This window comes from Nicotiana tabacum, chromosome 13 (assembly GCF_000715075.1).
Source record: "Nicotiana tabacum cultivar K326 chromosome 13, ASM71507v2, whole genome shotgun sequence".
Classification (NCBI taxonomy): Eukaryota; Viridiplantae; Streptophyta; class Magnoliopsida; order Solanales; family Solanaceae; genus Nicotiana; species Nicotiana tabacum.
Window position 1 is genome coordinate 116,451,206 of NC_134092.1, and position 14,914 is coordinate 116,466,119.

The window sequence follows — 14,914 nt, forward strand, 5'->3', positions numbered from 1 at the left end:
AGAGAAGCCTTCATTTCTGCAAACAGGAGCACAATTGTGATCATGCCAACAGGGACCATGATATCCATGGCTAGGAGAGAGGAAAAGCCCAAAACCATACATGTTATTTGCTTTAGACTCAAAGTCATACATATTCTTTCACATGGAGCACTAATAGTACATTTAGTTTAACAAAGTATGCACTTTTAGTCATAACACTAAACACATTTTAATTTTTAACAGAAATCTAAGATTTGACAAAATATTTGTTCCCTTTATTTTCTTTTTTATCGAAAGAAATAAAGATGACAGATTTATCTAGATAGCAAATAAAAAATATACATAGAATTTATTTACTATTTTACTAAGAAATATTATGTATATAATAAAAAATCTAGATAACATTTGAGGTTATCTAAATAAAAATCATTGCAAATAAAAATTAACGATGTTTAACATTTCTTAGTAAAATGTATATTTTACGTATAGTAAATAGATAAATAGTAAATAAATTCTATGTATATTTTCTATTTGCTATCTAGATAAATCTGTCATCTTTATTTCTTTCGGTAAAAAGAAAATAAAGGGAACAAATATTTTGTCAAATCTTAAATATCTGTTAAAAATTAAAATGTGTTTAGTGTTATGACTAAAAGTGCATCACTTTGTTAAAATTAATAGACTATTAGTGCTCTATGTGGAAGAATATGTATGATTTTGAATCTAAAGCCAAAGATAATGTATGTTTTTAGGCATTTTCTCAATGTTATGACTAAAAGTGCACCACTTTGTTAATAAAAATGTACTATTAGTGTTCCATATGAAAGAATATGTATGACTTTAAGTCTAAAGCCAAATATCATGTATGATTTTGGGCTTTTCCTCGTTAGGTGACATGCAAACTCTTGCTTCTACTTGTGGCATCATTTCCATTTCTGCATTCATAAAAAAAACTTTTAACTATAATTGATGAGATAAATAAGCATAACTTCATTCAGAGACGGAGCCAGAATTTAAAATTAATGGGTTCGAGATTCTATTCCTTCTAAGTTATTAGGTTCTAAATTGATAATTTATTATATATTCAATGAACTTTTAAAGACAAATATAGAGTTTGGACCAAAATGGGCACGTCCGTACCCGCATCCGAAGCTCCAGCTCTGCTCCTGACTCCATCTACGTGAGTTTTGCAAACACAAATGGTTCTATGTCCGAATAAGAAAACGAGTTGAGGTAAGTTGACAGTTAGTATTAAAATAAAAAGGTTAGAATAATGGGGAATGGATGTATAAGATTCATATATCCCATCCCAAATTAATTTAGATAGATTGATTGATTTGTATGATAAATTCGTGACTAGTAGATATAGAACAAAGTAAATAAAAAGCGACCGACGAATTGAGCGACACTTACGTATTAAGGCAAAAATCATGAGAAGCACAAAGATAAACCCAAAAGTTTTCCTCTGACCCATTTCTGAATTGATTTCAGCTGGCTTCTTGATGTGTAAGCTCTCAGTAATGCTATGACAAGCTGCTTTAGTTCAAGGTGGGAAGTGAGTAAAGACCACTGCTATATATAGATATTGGCTTAGGAGGACCTAATAGTTCAAAGTAGGACGACAAATAAATATTTGAACAAGTGCAGAAGGCGGAATTGAATCCAATCAATGCACTAAAAGTTAAGTTGTGCCCCAAATCGATCAATGTATCGGTCTAAGATTTAAATTTTAAAATATCAATCAAAATATATAGATATTATTTAAGATATTTACTAACTGTCAAAAAAAAATTGAGACCTCAGCCGGATAATCTTTACTTTGGTTGGAGGAAAATCACGTGAGAACCATAGCATGAGAAATTCATCAGAAAGAGTGTATAGTAAACAAAATTATGTGGTACAAGGCGTGCGTTGGCTAAAGCAGAATCTTACATATTGATCTGGCTCACGTGCTTCTGCAGAGCTACCCATACACTGTGCTACAAATTTATCCAACCCCTATTTTTTTGTGTCTTTAACTTGTCGTATTTTGATGGTTATATACCATTTTTAGTTGAATTTTATTTGCGTTTGTATTTGTTTCATGAGCCGAGAGTGGTGCTAAGTTACTTTTCAAATTTTCCAAGGTAATGTTTAGTAAAATCTATTTATGCACGGACGGTTTAAAATTATTTGTACAATTAAAATAGTTAGTATAAGATAATTATATAAATTATTAATGAATAGCTAGGCTACTTTCTAATCAGCATCTTTCTCCTAAAATCAGATATTACAGTATTAAGGATAGTGTGTTCATAGTTTTCAGCTGCCCTGCAATTTCTTTTATTAGTTTCATGCTTAAATTATAGAAGTTTAAATAAAAAAATAATGAAATATGTATTTATTAATTTTGTGAAAACCTAAAAACACGTGGCACATTCTGAAAGAATGAACCAATCGAACTTAGAAAATAACCCAACCCGACCCATTCCCCAACTCACTTCTCTCCAATTTGCTCTTACTTTTCCTCCAATTCTTCAAATCAAGATCAAAAGTTACTAATTTCATATCTCAAAATATTACTATTGAGCTTCTAGTTTGAAAAGAGAATTGAATATTGGTGAAAATGATGCTCTAAAGAGTGAGTCGCATAATAAAGCTGAAATCTTAAAAGGTCTCTTGAAGCCTTCTGTGAATAAGTTAGCAATAACACCCATACCTTCTTCCGGATCGAAACAATAGTTATCAACCGTAAAGAATCAATCACAACTTCAGAGGAAATTACTAATTGGGTGCACTAGAATTGGCAAGTTATCACGACTCAAAATTCTCACCCTCGAAATCGTGATGACGCCTAACATTTCACTTGCTAGGCAAATCAACGTTAGGATGTATTTATTAATTATTTTTAATAAACTTCAAATACGAGGACAATAAATAAATTGGATAGTCTAAAACAAGATAAATAAGCTAATAAGTGACGAAATTCAAATACAACCCCGGATCTGTTATCACGAATACATGAGCGCCTATGATACTACAAATAATGGTCTGAAATAAATATAACTATCTGAATCAAATGAACAGCTAAAAGAAGTAGAAGGGGACTTCAGAGCTGCGGACGCCATGCAGCTATACCTCAAGTCTCATTTGGGTAGCTGGATCCGAACAAGTCTACGGTACGCTGTTGGGACCAACTCCGGTATCTCCACAAGATACCATTTCCCTTTTCTATTCTTTTTGTGTTGTTCCTGCAATAAAAAATTACTTGTTTTAGGTACCCAAGCTTGCTTGGGTCCTAAATGGCTAGTGTTCTGAGTGTTAACTTGACTCGACGTCTTGGGTCACCAGACCCATCTCTTGTTGTTCTTAAGCTTGCATGGTTAGTGATATGACCGAGTTTTCCACAGTAGAAGCATGGGGGGTTATTAGAATTTTCATAGCTTTTTCTGCTTTGATTATAAACCTGCAATGGTTAGAATTGTGCCCACTTTTACCACTGTAAGTACATGAAGAAGGATTTCTAGTTGGAGATTTATGAGGAAAGATTGATTTGATTTAACAGAACTATGGCTGGTGGATTTTCGTAATCCATTCAGTTGAAGTTGAAGTTCATTAACTTCCTCTTAAAGCATATCTCTCTCGATTTCACATACTTCCAACTTCAACACCCAATCTTTATTTTCTCTTTGGATTTTTCGAAGTTCATTCAGAACTTTCTCAATATCTATAATAGCAATGTCAATAAATTCTTGAAGTTCATGACAATTAGGACATGTAAGAAGACATACCTCACTTGTACCTTCGTCTGCCATGAGGCCAAATTCGCCTGAGTCTTTATCGCTATCATCATTGATGGCCATGAAGCACATATTTGCGATTTCTTTGTGATCAGATTCTTCTTCATCATCCCAAACTCCAAAAGATTTCTTCTTTTGAAAGTTCCTACTAAGTTTCTTTTTCAGTTCAGGGTGTTCTGCTTGGATGTATCCATGTTTTCTATACTCGTAGCATCTTCCATCATTTTTATCGTTATCATTGTTCATCTTCTCTATTTTGAAGTTTGATTTTCCTCTTCTGCTGTATCGGTTCTTCTTCATCATGTTTGTTACCACTTTGGAAAGCATAGCTATGTTCATATCTTGTTCTCTTCCTCCTCCTCCTCCTTCTTCTTCTTCATTTTCTGATTCAGCCACAATTGCTTTGAATGCGACTGTCTTCTTCTTTTTTTATTGAACTTGCCTGTCTAAATGTGTTTTTTTCAAATGCAATTAGATCACCTCTAAGCTCATCATATGATATTTTATCAAGATCCTGACATTCCAATGCAATGACTTTGGGTTGCCAAATCATGGGAAGACTTCTTAGAATTTTTCTGACATGTTCCCCACTTTTAATTGGTCCAAATGATTTTACGTCTTCAAGTATTTTGCTGAACCTGGAAAATATTTCTTCTGTTGATTCTCCGTCCTTCATATGAAATAATTCATAGTCTCGAACTAGAAGATTGATTCTTGTTTCTTTCACTTTGTTGGTTCCTTCATATGTGACTTCTAATTTATCCTACATTTTCTTTACAGTTTCACAGCTTGATATCTTTTCATATTCTTCTCCACTGATAGCATTATACAATAGATATTTTTGCTTTGGCATTTACTGTTATGACAACTGATTGTTCTTCAATGTAATCATCTAAATCAAGAGGATCAGATGATACTATGACTTCACCACTGTCATCTCTCTTTGGTGGAATTGGAAAATTTCTCTTTTTGGTCACGCGCCAAACTTTAGTGTCATATGACATAGTGTAGGTCTCCAAGAGTACTTTTCAGTGAGAAAAGTGCTGACCAATTAAGTACGAGGGTTGTACTTGAGAAGTTCCTTCTTGGAATAACGCTCCAACGACTGTATTTGATCCCATAATCTTTTCCTCACTTGATGTTAAGCAAAGTTCGTGAGTCAAGCTCTGATACAAATTGAAAATACAAGAGGGGGTGGAAGTGAATTATAGCCGATTTTAAAACCTTAGCTGACTAAGTGTGATTTTAGTCGACTAGGCTTTATGCAGTGTTCGACTTCAGTAGAGTTAAATTAAAAGAGCAGAAAGTAAAGAAAACACAACAGTTTTTATACTGGTTCAGTACCGGTGTGGTACCAACGTCCAGTTCCCTTGGGTCATAAGGGTTCTCTTAGAGCTTGTAAATGTTTACAGTAGTGATGGTTTTGTGAACGTTCACCACCAACGATATACAACAATGATAATTCTTTATAGTATTAATACAACTTTCATTTTGTGTTCTAACTCTTCCTATCTTTTGTGACACTAGTAGACTCAAGAATATAGTGTTGATACTAAGAATTAGAAAGGCTTAGAAATAGATGTTGTAATTGCGTATCGAATCCTTGAGTTTGTCAATCTTCTTATTGGAGAGTTTTGAGTAGCTGTTGTAGATTGATCCTTGATTGAGGCACAAAATATTCTAAGATATTTGACCCAAGGAGTGCCTCCAAATCCTGCATGAGAGATGGGTTGGATTCATTTGAGTCCTTGCTTTCCATATCCATAATCAAGGGAGTGATTTGTGGTTTGACTTGATTAATCCTTAAAGTAACTGCACTTGATTTGTTTCTCTTTCTTTTTGTTACATGATGTTTATACTTCAAAATTTAGAATAAACAAGTACATGTGAAATTAAAAACAAAAATGAAATCAAGAGGAGATTTTATTTCGGAAAATAAATTGGCTATTCAACTTTTAAAAAGCCGAATTTGGGTTCTACTTGATTCATGACGGAGACTTAGAGACAATTATTTGTTTTTATACTAAAACTAGTAAATTCACTCGCGCGATCTCAATAAATAAATAAATTATAAGAAAATAATAGTAATGTCTTAAATTTTATAAAAGAAAAATCAATTTTTACTAAGAAAATATTCTTCCCGGTTCTACTATGTGTTATAGTATTGCAATGTAAATGGCATGTTATGATTGGTTAACACATTAACAGAGAAAAATCTTCTATAATGTTATATCCTAAACCTTTCTTTTCTAAGCATTTGAAAGTGAAGTAATTAATTAATTACATCTGTTATATCAATGTCTTGAATTGTTAATGCTCTTGTCATTGTATTTTAGATTTGAATACGTATTGATTAGAGCAAGTATGTGTGTCGATTTGACTATTCAACCATAGATGTCTTCTGTTTATGCAATTATACTTTTCCTCTAAGGTGAAACTTTATATCAAAGTACGAACTTAAGTAACGAGGAAAAGAGGATATTTTTATGATTCTGCAAAAAAACAACTAGGGAGAAAATAAGAAACAAAACGTCCATCTTACCGTTCAAAAGTAATGTTGCTGATTGCCTTTCAAACACTTACCAATACAAGCATCTACGAAAATATATAAAATCATTAAACTCTTGAAATTTGATATTTTCTTAATCATTATACTCTTTCTTTTTACAAACAAACACTTGCTGAATGGCAGAGAAATATACTCCATCCATTCTATTTTATGTGAACTCTTTTATTTAATCTGTTAAGAAAATGAAACTTTTGTTTATAGTAAAAAATTATTTTACTTTAAACTTCCTATTTATCCTTTTATAGCTCTAAGTAAAATTATTTTTTTTGGTATAAACATCTGGTATCTAAAAATTATCGCTCGAAAAATTTTGGTACATATCTTGAAGGGGGAATCGCTCCCAATAAAAAATTTCTCTAGAAAAATCATTGCATATTTAAGATCTCTGATTGTAAAAAAAATTCTTTTCTTGCTTAACTAAGCTCAACTAAACAGATTCAATTATATCAAAAGAAAGTTAAAGAGTACATATTATGCAACGGAAATATTATACATCACACTTTTTAAAACAATTCTTAAACTCAATGCCTATACTGATTCATATAAAATAAAACCGAGGGAGTACATATTATACAACATAATGATGTGCATAACGTTGGAAATGAACATATTAACATGTCTGTATCAATGTCAAGGAACTAGTTTGAGAATGTATACGGTCGAAATCGGGCATGTCCGATTTCATAGGTATGAGGAGCTGTCTCGAGAATAAGCTCGTAATAGACCAGGCTCGAGATCATTGGCAGTGTATGGAGCATGAAGATCTAAGTGTTCGCTGAAGATCGAGACCGAGCATGACCGACTTCGAGTAAGGCATAATAACGGAATGACGAGATATTAACAACCGACCGAAGATCTCGGCAAAAATCCCGGAACAGATCGAATCAAGTGGTTATTGACTCCAATCATGAGATTTGTTTCCGGTATTAGAATTGTACCTTATTTAGGATTCCTCTACTATATAAAGAGGGACCCCACTCATTTGTAAGAGAGGATTTGACTGATAAGAATATATACAAACGCTGCTCTCTTTTTTCACTTACTATCCATTACTGTTCATCATTATTTATTTTCTGTTCTTTATTGTTCTTGTTACCCAACCTTGAGACCATGTCGAATCGAGGTCGAAAGTACTGCTAGAACACTAGTTTGATTTATTTTACTATTCAGATTATCTATTCAATTCCTCGTTTATCAATTGGTATTGGATTAAATCACGCATCCTTAAAATCACTAAATAAGTTTAATTGTTACTCGAATTTTAGGGTAAATAGTTTGGCGCCCACCGTAGGGCTAAGGATAATAGTGATTTTTCAGTACTGATTCTGGTGAAACACACTATTTTATGCTTTTTCTTGTCAAGTATCTTTACTTTCAGGTTAAAACATGTCAAACTCACAAAACGTATCCATACACGGTGACGATGGCCTCGGATTCCATGGTGAAAACAAAAATGTGATTTCTCCAGGAATCGAAGTGCCACAGGCTAATCACGGGGGAGCACCGGTTGCCAACCCAGTCGATGTCAGTTCGCACGTTGCTCTAAATGCGGACCTAGGCACATATCTCGATGGAAGTGTACGCAGAGAAGGCCGATCTAGTGGCCAAGGAACACAGGGCAGACGAGACGAGGGAGTCAGTCTCCAAGTAATATTCGAGATGCTTCAGGCTCAGCAAGCCGCTATTGCTTAGTTACAAAATCAACATAGAGCTCCGAATAGGGTCGAGCCGGAAATTACTCGCCATACCGAGCCAGTACCGGAGAGGTCGAATGGTAATGATTGGGGACTGATCATGCGATAATTAAAATGCTCAATGAGCTCACCAAAAGAATTAAATCAGGGGAGAAAAGAATCGAAGCCAACGATAAAAGAAATGGAGACATATAACTCTCGAGTTGATCAGATACTGGAGGCACCGTCAATCTTGAAAGGGATGGATTCAAAGAAGTTTGTACAAAAGCCTTTTCCTCCAAGTGCGGCTCCGAAGCCTATTCCAAAGACATTTCGTATGCCAGACATACCCAAATATAATGGTACCACTGATCCCAACGAGCATGTTACTTCATAAACATGCGCTACCAAGGGTAATGATTTAGAGGATGATGAAAACAAATCTGTGCTGTTGAAAAAATTTAGAGAGACCCTTTCGAAGGGAGCAATGATTTGGTATCACAACCTGCCACTAAATTCCATCGACTCATTTGCCATGTTAGCAGATTCTTTCGTAAAGGCACACGTCGGGGCCATAAAGGTCGCAACGAGAAAATCAGACCTTTTCAAGGCAAGACAAAGGGATAATGAAATGCTGAGGGAGTTCGTGTCCCGATTTCAAATGGAACACATAGAGTTGCCACTAGTTACAGATGATTGGGTTGTTCAAGCTTTCACCCAAGGGTTGAACGAGCGGAGTTCGATAGCATCACGTCAGTTGAAATAAAATTTGATCGAATATCCAGCTGTAACTTGGGCAGATGTGCACAATCGATACCAATCGAAGATCAGGGTCGAGGACGATCAATTGGGAGCCCCTTCCAGTTCAGCACATCCAAACAGGTCGGCAGTTAAAAACCAGAGGGACGTCGACAGGGAGCCAAGGTCGAACAGAGACCGATATCAACCATATACCACAGATCGAAGAAACAATGGTTCAGGACGCAATTCCGACTGGAACGATCGGAGAAGTGATCGAGGACAGAATTCTCAGGGACTTATGAGCAAGAGTGGTTTTGACAAGTACACCGATCCCACAGAAGCACCTCGGTTATCGAAATATAACTTTAGCATTGATGCATCTGGCATTATATCGGCAATCGGAAGGATCAAAGATACTAGGTGGCCCAGACCCATACAGACCGATCCTTCTCAAAGAAACCCAAATTTGATATGCAAGTATCATGGCACGCATGGTCACAAAATCGAGGATTGCAAGCAATTAAGGGAGGGGGTAGCCCGTCTATTCAATGAGGGCCACCTTCGAGAGTTCCTTAGCGATCGAGCCAAGAATCATTTCAGAAAAAGAAACGCCAATAGGAAAAATGAACAGGAGGAACCCCAACATGTCATTCATATGATCGTCGGTGGGGTCGATATTCCACATGGACCCATATTCAAACGCACTAAGGTATCAATCACTAGGGAAAAGCGAACCCGAGATTTTGTGCCCGAAAGCACTTTATCATTCAATGACGAAGAAGTAGAAGGCGTTTCTCAGCCCCACAATGACGCTCTGGTAATTTTTATCTTATAAAATAAAGTTCAAGTTAAGCGTGTTTTAGTGGATCCAGGTAGCTCGACGAATATCATTCGATTGAGGGTCGTAGAGCAGCTCGGCCTACAAAATCAAATCGTGCTCGTAGCTCGGGTCCTAAACGACTTTAATATGGCCAGTGAAACAACTAAAATGGAGATTATTCTACCGGTGAATGTGGCTGGAACCATTCAAGATACTAAGTTCCACGTGATCGAGGGCGACATGAGGTACAATGCCCTACTCGGAAGGCCTTGGATCCACAATATGAGAGCAGTCCCTTCGACTCTCCACCAAATGATAAAATTTCCGACATCAGATGGTGTAAAAATAGTATACGGGGAGCAGCATGCTGCAAAGGAAATGTTTGCGGTCGATGATGTAACACCGATATCGACACTATCAACCTTGGAAAGGTCGAGCATCAAAGATAAACAGGAAGTCAGATAGTAATCACAGCCACCAGCCTCGACCAAATCGGGGAAGCGGGAGATAGAAGAAGAAGAGGGGGATTTTTTGACCCCTCAAACTTTTGTTATTCCCGAAGATACTGATGCCACCAAATCAACGGTCGAAGAGCTAGAACAGGTTATATTGATCGAGTACCTGCTCGGGCGAAAGGTATACATGGGAACGAGATTAACCCCCGAACTCAGGAAAAAACTTATTCAATTTTTTGTTGATAACATAGATTGTTTTGCTTGGTCCCATATAGACATGACAAGGATTCCACCGGAGGTAATGATACATCGGCTAAGCCTGGACCCTAGATTCAAACCGGTGAAGCAAAAGAGAAGACCCCAGTCCGAAGTAAAGCATACATTCATAAAGGACGAGGTAACTAAACTTCTCAAAATAGGATCCATTCGGGAGGTGAAATATCCCGAATGGTTAGCCAATGTAGTTATAGTCCCTAAAAAAGGGGATAAACTTAGAATGTGTGTAGATTATAAGGATTTAAACAAGGCGTGCCCCAAAGATTCTTTTCCACTGCCTAACATCGATCGCATGATCGATGCCACGGCCGGCCACGAGATCCTTACTTTTCTCGATGCCTATTTCGGGTACAATCAAATCCAAATGAACCCGGAAGATCAAGAAAAGAATTTATTTATCACCAAGTATGGAACATATTGTTATAATGTAATGCCCTTCGGGCTAAAAAATACAGGAGCTACTTACTAACGCCTAGTGAATAAAATGTTCGAAGAACAAATAGGTAAATCAATGGAGGTTTATATTGATGACATGCTAGTTAAGTCCCTGTGCGCAGAGGACTATTTGGCTCATTTGCAGGAAACGTTCGAGATTTTAAGGAAATACAACATGAAGCTCAACCCCGAGAAATGTGCTTTCAGGGTTGGTTCGGGCAAGTTCCTTGGCTTCATGGTATCGAATCGGGGGATCGAGATCAACCCCGATAAAATCAAGGCCATCGAAGACATCGCCGTCATGGATAGTGTAAAAGTCGTACATAGGCTAACTGGACGAATAACTACCTTAGGTCGATTCATTTCGAGGTCATCAGATCGATGCCACAAATTTTTCTCTTTACTCAAAAAGAAGAACGATTTTTCCTGGACCCCAGAATGCCAACATGCATTGGAAGAGTTGAAGTGATACCTATCGAGCCCACCACTTCTTCACATTCCAAAGGAAGATGAGAAACTTTACTTGTACTTGGCAGTATCGGAAATCGCGGTAAGTCGAACCTTAGGAGAAGCAGAAACTAGATATCCACACTTAGAAAAATTGGCACTTGCACTGACAAGCACCTCTAGAAAGTTAAGACCATACTTTCAATGTCACCCCGTATACGTATTAACTACTTACCCACTTTATAATATTTTGCACAAGCCCGAACTGTCAGGCCGATTGGCCAATGGGTCGTCGAACTCAGTGGGTACAACATCAAATATCAACCCCGGATGACCATCAAGTCTCAAATTTTAGCGGACTTTGTGGCAGAATTCACGCCAACCCTCGTACCCAAAAATGAAAAGGATCTCTTGTTAAAATTGGGTACGTCATCGGGGGTATGGATCCTTTTCACAGATGGTGCTTCAAATGTGAAGGGGTCCAGGCTAGGCATCATTTTGAAGCCGCCCACGGGTAGCACTATTAGGCAATCTATCAAAACTTCTAGGTTGACTAACAATGAGGCCGAGTACGAGGCCATGATTGCAGGTCTCGAGCTAGCTAAAAGCTTGGGGGCAGAAGTCATTGAAGCCAAGTGTGACTCTTTGCTGGTGGTGAACTAAGTAAACAAAACCTTCAAAGTTCGAGAGGATAGAATGCAAAGGTATTTGGACAAGCTGCAAGTAACTTTGCACCATTTTAAGGAATGAAATTTACAGCATGTACCTCGAGAACAAAACAGTGAGCTCGATGCACTTGCAAACTTGGGGTCATTGGTTGAGGAAGATGAGATCAGCTCGAGGAGTGTGGTTCAACTCTCAAGATCTGTGATCGAGGAAGTTCATGTCGAGATAAACTCTACGAGCTTAACCTGGGATTGGAGGAATAAATATATTGAATACTTGAAGAATGGAAAGCTCCCATCGGACCCTAAAGAGTCGAGGACCCTACGAACCAAAGCTGCTCGATTCACATTGGTTGAAGATGGAACATTATACAGAAGAACATTCGATGGACCATTGGCAGTGTGCTTAGGACCAGGAGGCACCGATTATGTTTTACGAGAGGTCCATGAAGGCACTTGTGGGAACCACTCCGTCGCCGAATCACTGATTCACAAAATCATTAGAGCAGGGTACTACTAGGATAGCATGGAAAAAGACACTAAGGAGTTTTTTCGAAAATGTGATAAATGTCAAAGGTTTGCACCGATGATCCATCAGCCCAGAGAACAACTTCATTCAGTCCTATCCTCATGACCATTCATGAAATGGGGGATAGATATTGTCGGACCTCTACCATCGCCCTCGGGTAAAGCTAAGTTCATTTTATTTATGACTGACTATTTCTCTAAATGGGTTGAAGCACAGGCGTTCGAGAAAGTGAGAGAAAAAAAGGTTATAGAATTCATCTGGGATCACATTGTGTGTTGATTTGGGATACCCGCAGAAATAGTATGCGACAATGGTAAACAATTTATCGGCAGTAAAGTGACGAAATTTCTCGAAGACTATAAAATAAAAATGATATTGTCAACACCGTATCACCCTAGTGGGAACGAACAGGCAGAATCGACGAATAAGACTATCATCCAAAACTTGAAGAAAATGTTGAACGAAGCTAAAGGGAAATGGAGAGAAATTCTGCCCGAAGTCCTTTGGGCATATCGAACAACATCGAAGTCAGGGCAACTCTGTTTTCCTTAGTGTATGGCTCTGAAGCCTTGATTCCAGTCGAAGAACCTATCGCAAGATTTTGACATGCAACGGAGGAATAAACTACGAGGTTATGAATACTAGCCTCGAATTATTAGATGAAAAATGAGAAGCGGCACTCGTTCGAATGGTTGCACAAAAGCAACGAATCAAAAGATACTACAATAGAAGAACCAATCTTTGCCACTTCAGGGTCAGGGACTTAATCCTAAGGAAGGTCACCATCAACACTCGAGATCCTAACGAAGGGAAGCTTGACCCGAATTGGGAAGGACCCTATCAAGTCCTTGATATAGTCGAAAAAGGGTCTTATAAACTCGGAACGATGGACGGCGAACCACTGCCAAACAACTGGAACATATCACTTCTCAAACGATATTATTGTTAAGGTATGACTTTCTCCCTTTTTTCATTTATATATATTTGACGCTAACTCATTGTAGGAGTTCGACCAAAGACATCGAGACCTCAGGTTTTAAAGTACGCATTGTACTCTTTTTCCCTTAGATCAGTTTTCATCTCAACTGGGTTTTTCCGACAAGGTTTTTAACGAGGCAACAATTATGTGCTACCTGAGGACAATTCAACAGTATCCAAGGCTTCTTTGCAATCAACCTCGAATACTGGAGGGCATCACCCTCGGATGTTGTATTCTCGAGAATAGTATTTCATATCAAAGGACCTCGATAGGGAAGCTTTGTAATGGGTCAAACGGTCAAGTAAACCGTGTCCATATAGATTAGTCGAGCCCCAATGGCAAAACATGTGCGCACGTATAAATTATTCAAAGAAGAATTCTCTCTTCATTAAACATTTTGTGTCTCGAAGAAAATTATCTACTATACAAACCTCATGCTTATGATATTGTGAGAAACGTCTCAAGAGCCAAAGTGCAAATATACACTCGGGGACTGCCGTCGATGATAGGCATATCCAAGTTATCTAAACTCAAATTCATAAGACCTCAAAGAGGCACCCCTCGATCTATAGTCCAAGGCCACCGTTCTGGGGGACTGACATTTCGAACAAATTCGAAATGTTATAGGGAAATAAGCCCAAGAGGCATACCCGAAGGCTACGGCCAAACTAAAGGCTACGACCTAAATAATGCGGCTCGGAGACGTCCGAATTCCGCAATAATGATAGGCCTTCAAATTCTTTGAAAAACCGATTAAAAAAGGCTACCCTCGGTAAATAATTAAAAGGGCTTCGATAAAAATAGCCCTCGAAAAACCTTAAGAGGTATCAAATTATCTTAACACAAACGTGCTAAGGCACAAAAAGCAAAAGGGTTTCAACCGACATCGGACCCTCAAAAATTCCAATGGGTAAAAAATACATGCTAAGGCATAAAGAAATTTTTACTAGGTCTTTTAAGCCGAAAGGGGGAAATAATAGCCATCTTTTAGAGGCCATATCGGCCCAACCTAAAAGAGCCTAAGGGCCAATACATTTAGAGTTCGAGACATTGTTCTCACTCAACTCGGACCTAAGGGTTTCACTATTGATCAAATAAAACTGACTTGAATATAGCTCGAGGATTCACCATTATTTGATATAAAACCTTAAGGGGTTTGTTACTGTGAATTCGAAACTTACTCGAACTCAGCTATAAAAATAGTACAACTATGGCTTCGATCAAGCCATCCGAAATCAAAATCCCGAATATATTATTGAGCTCGAGGACTCGCCCTCGCTTAGCTAAACAACCTAAGGGTTTTGTTCAACTCTGAGTTCGAGCTATTGCTCACTCGACTATAGAGGCTACAATAACCCGATTACAACAAAATTTTCACAAGGCAAAGGCAAAACAGAATTTATCACAAATCAAAAATCGGAGATGAAACGGAAAGAAAAGGAATCTTTCATATATGCAAAGTATTTACAAACACCACACAGGGTCTTATACAAAACAAAATGAGAAAAAATCCTAAGTGCCTAGTCCGCCTTGGGAGCCGCATCTTCGGGAGCTTCATCTTCATCTC

The 14,914-nt window shown here is 37.6% G+C and overlaps 1 long non-coding RNA gene across 1 annotated transcript; it reads right to left on the minus strand.

The window, feature by feature from the left end:
* Positions 1-562: 562 nt before the first annotated feature.
* LOC107810465 (uncharacterized) lies at positions 563-1,695 on the minus strand. Its single transcript, XR_001653663.2, has 3 exons — positions 1,393-1,695; positions 1,120-1,184; positions 563-914 (listed from the first exon to the last, which is right to left on the minus strand). It is a non-coding gene; the product is annotated as an uncharacterized LOC107810465 (long non-coding RNA).
* Between the last annotated feature and the right edge of the window lie 13,219 nt (positions 1,696-14,914).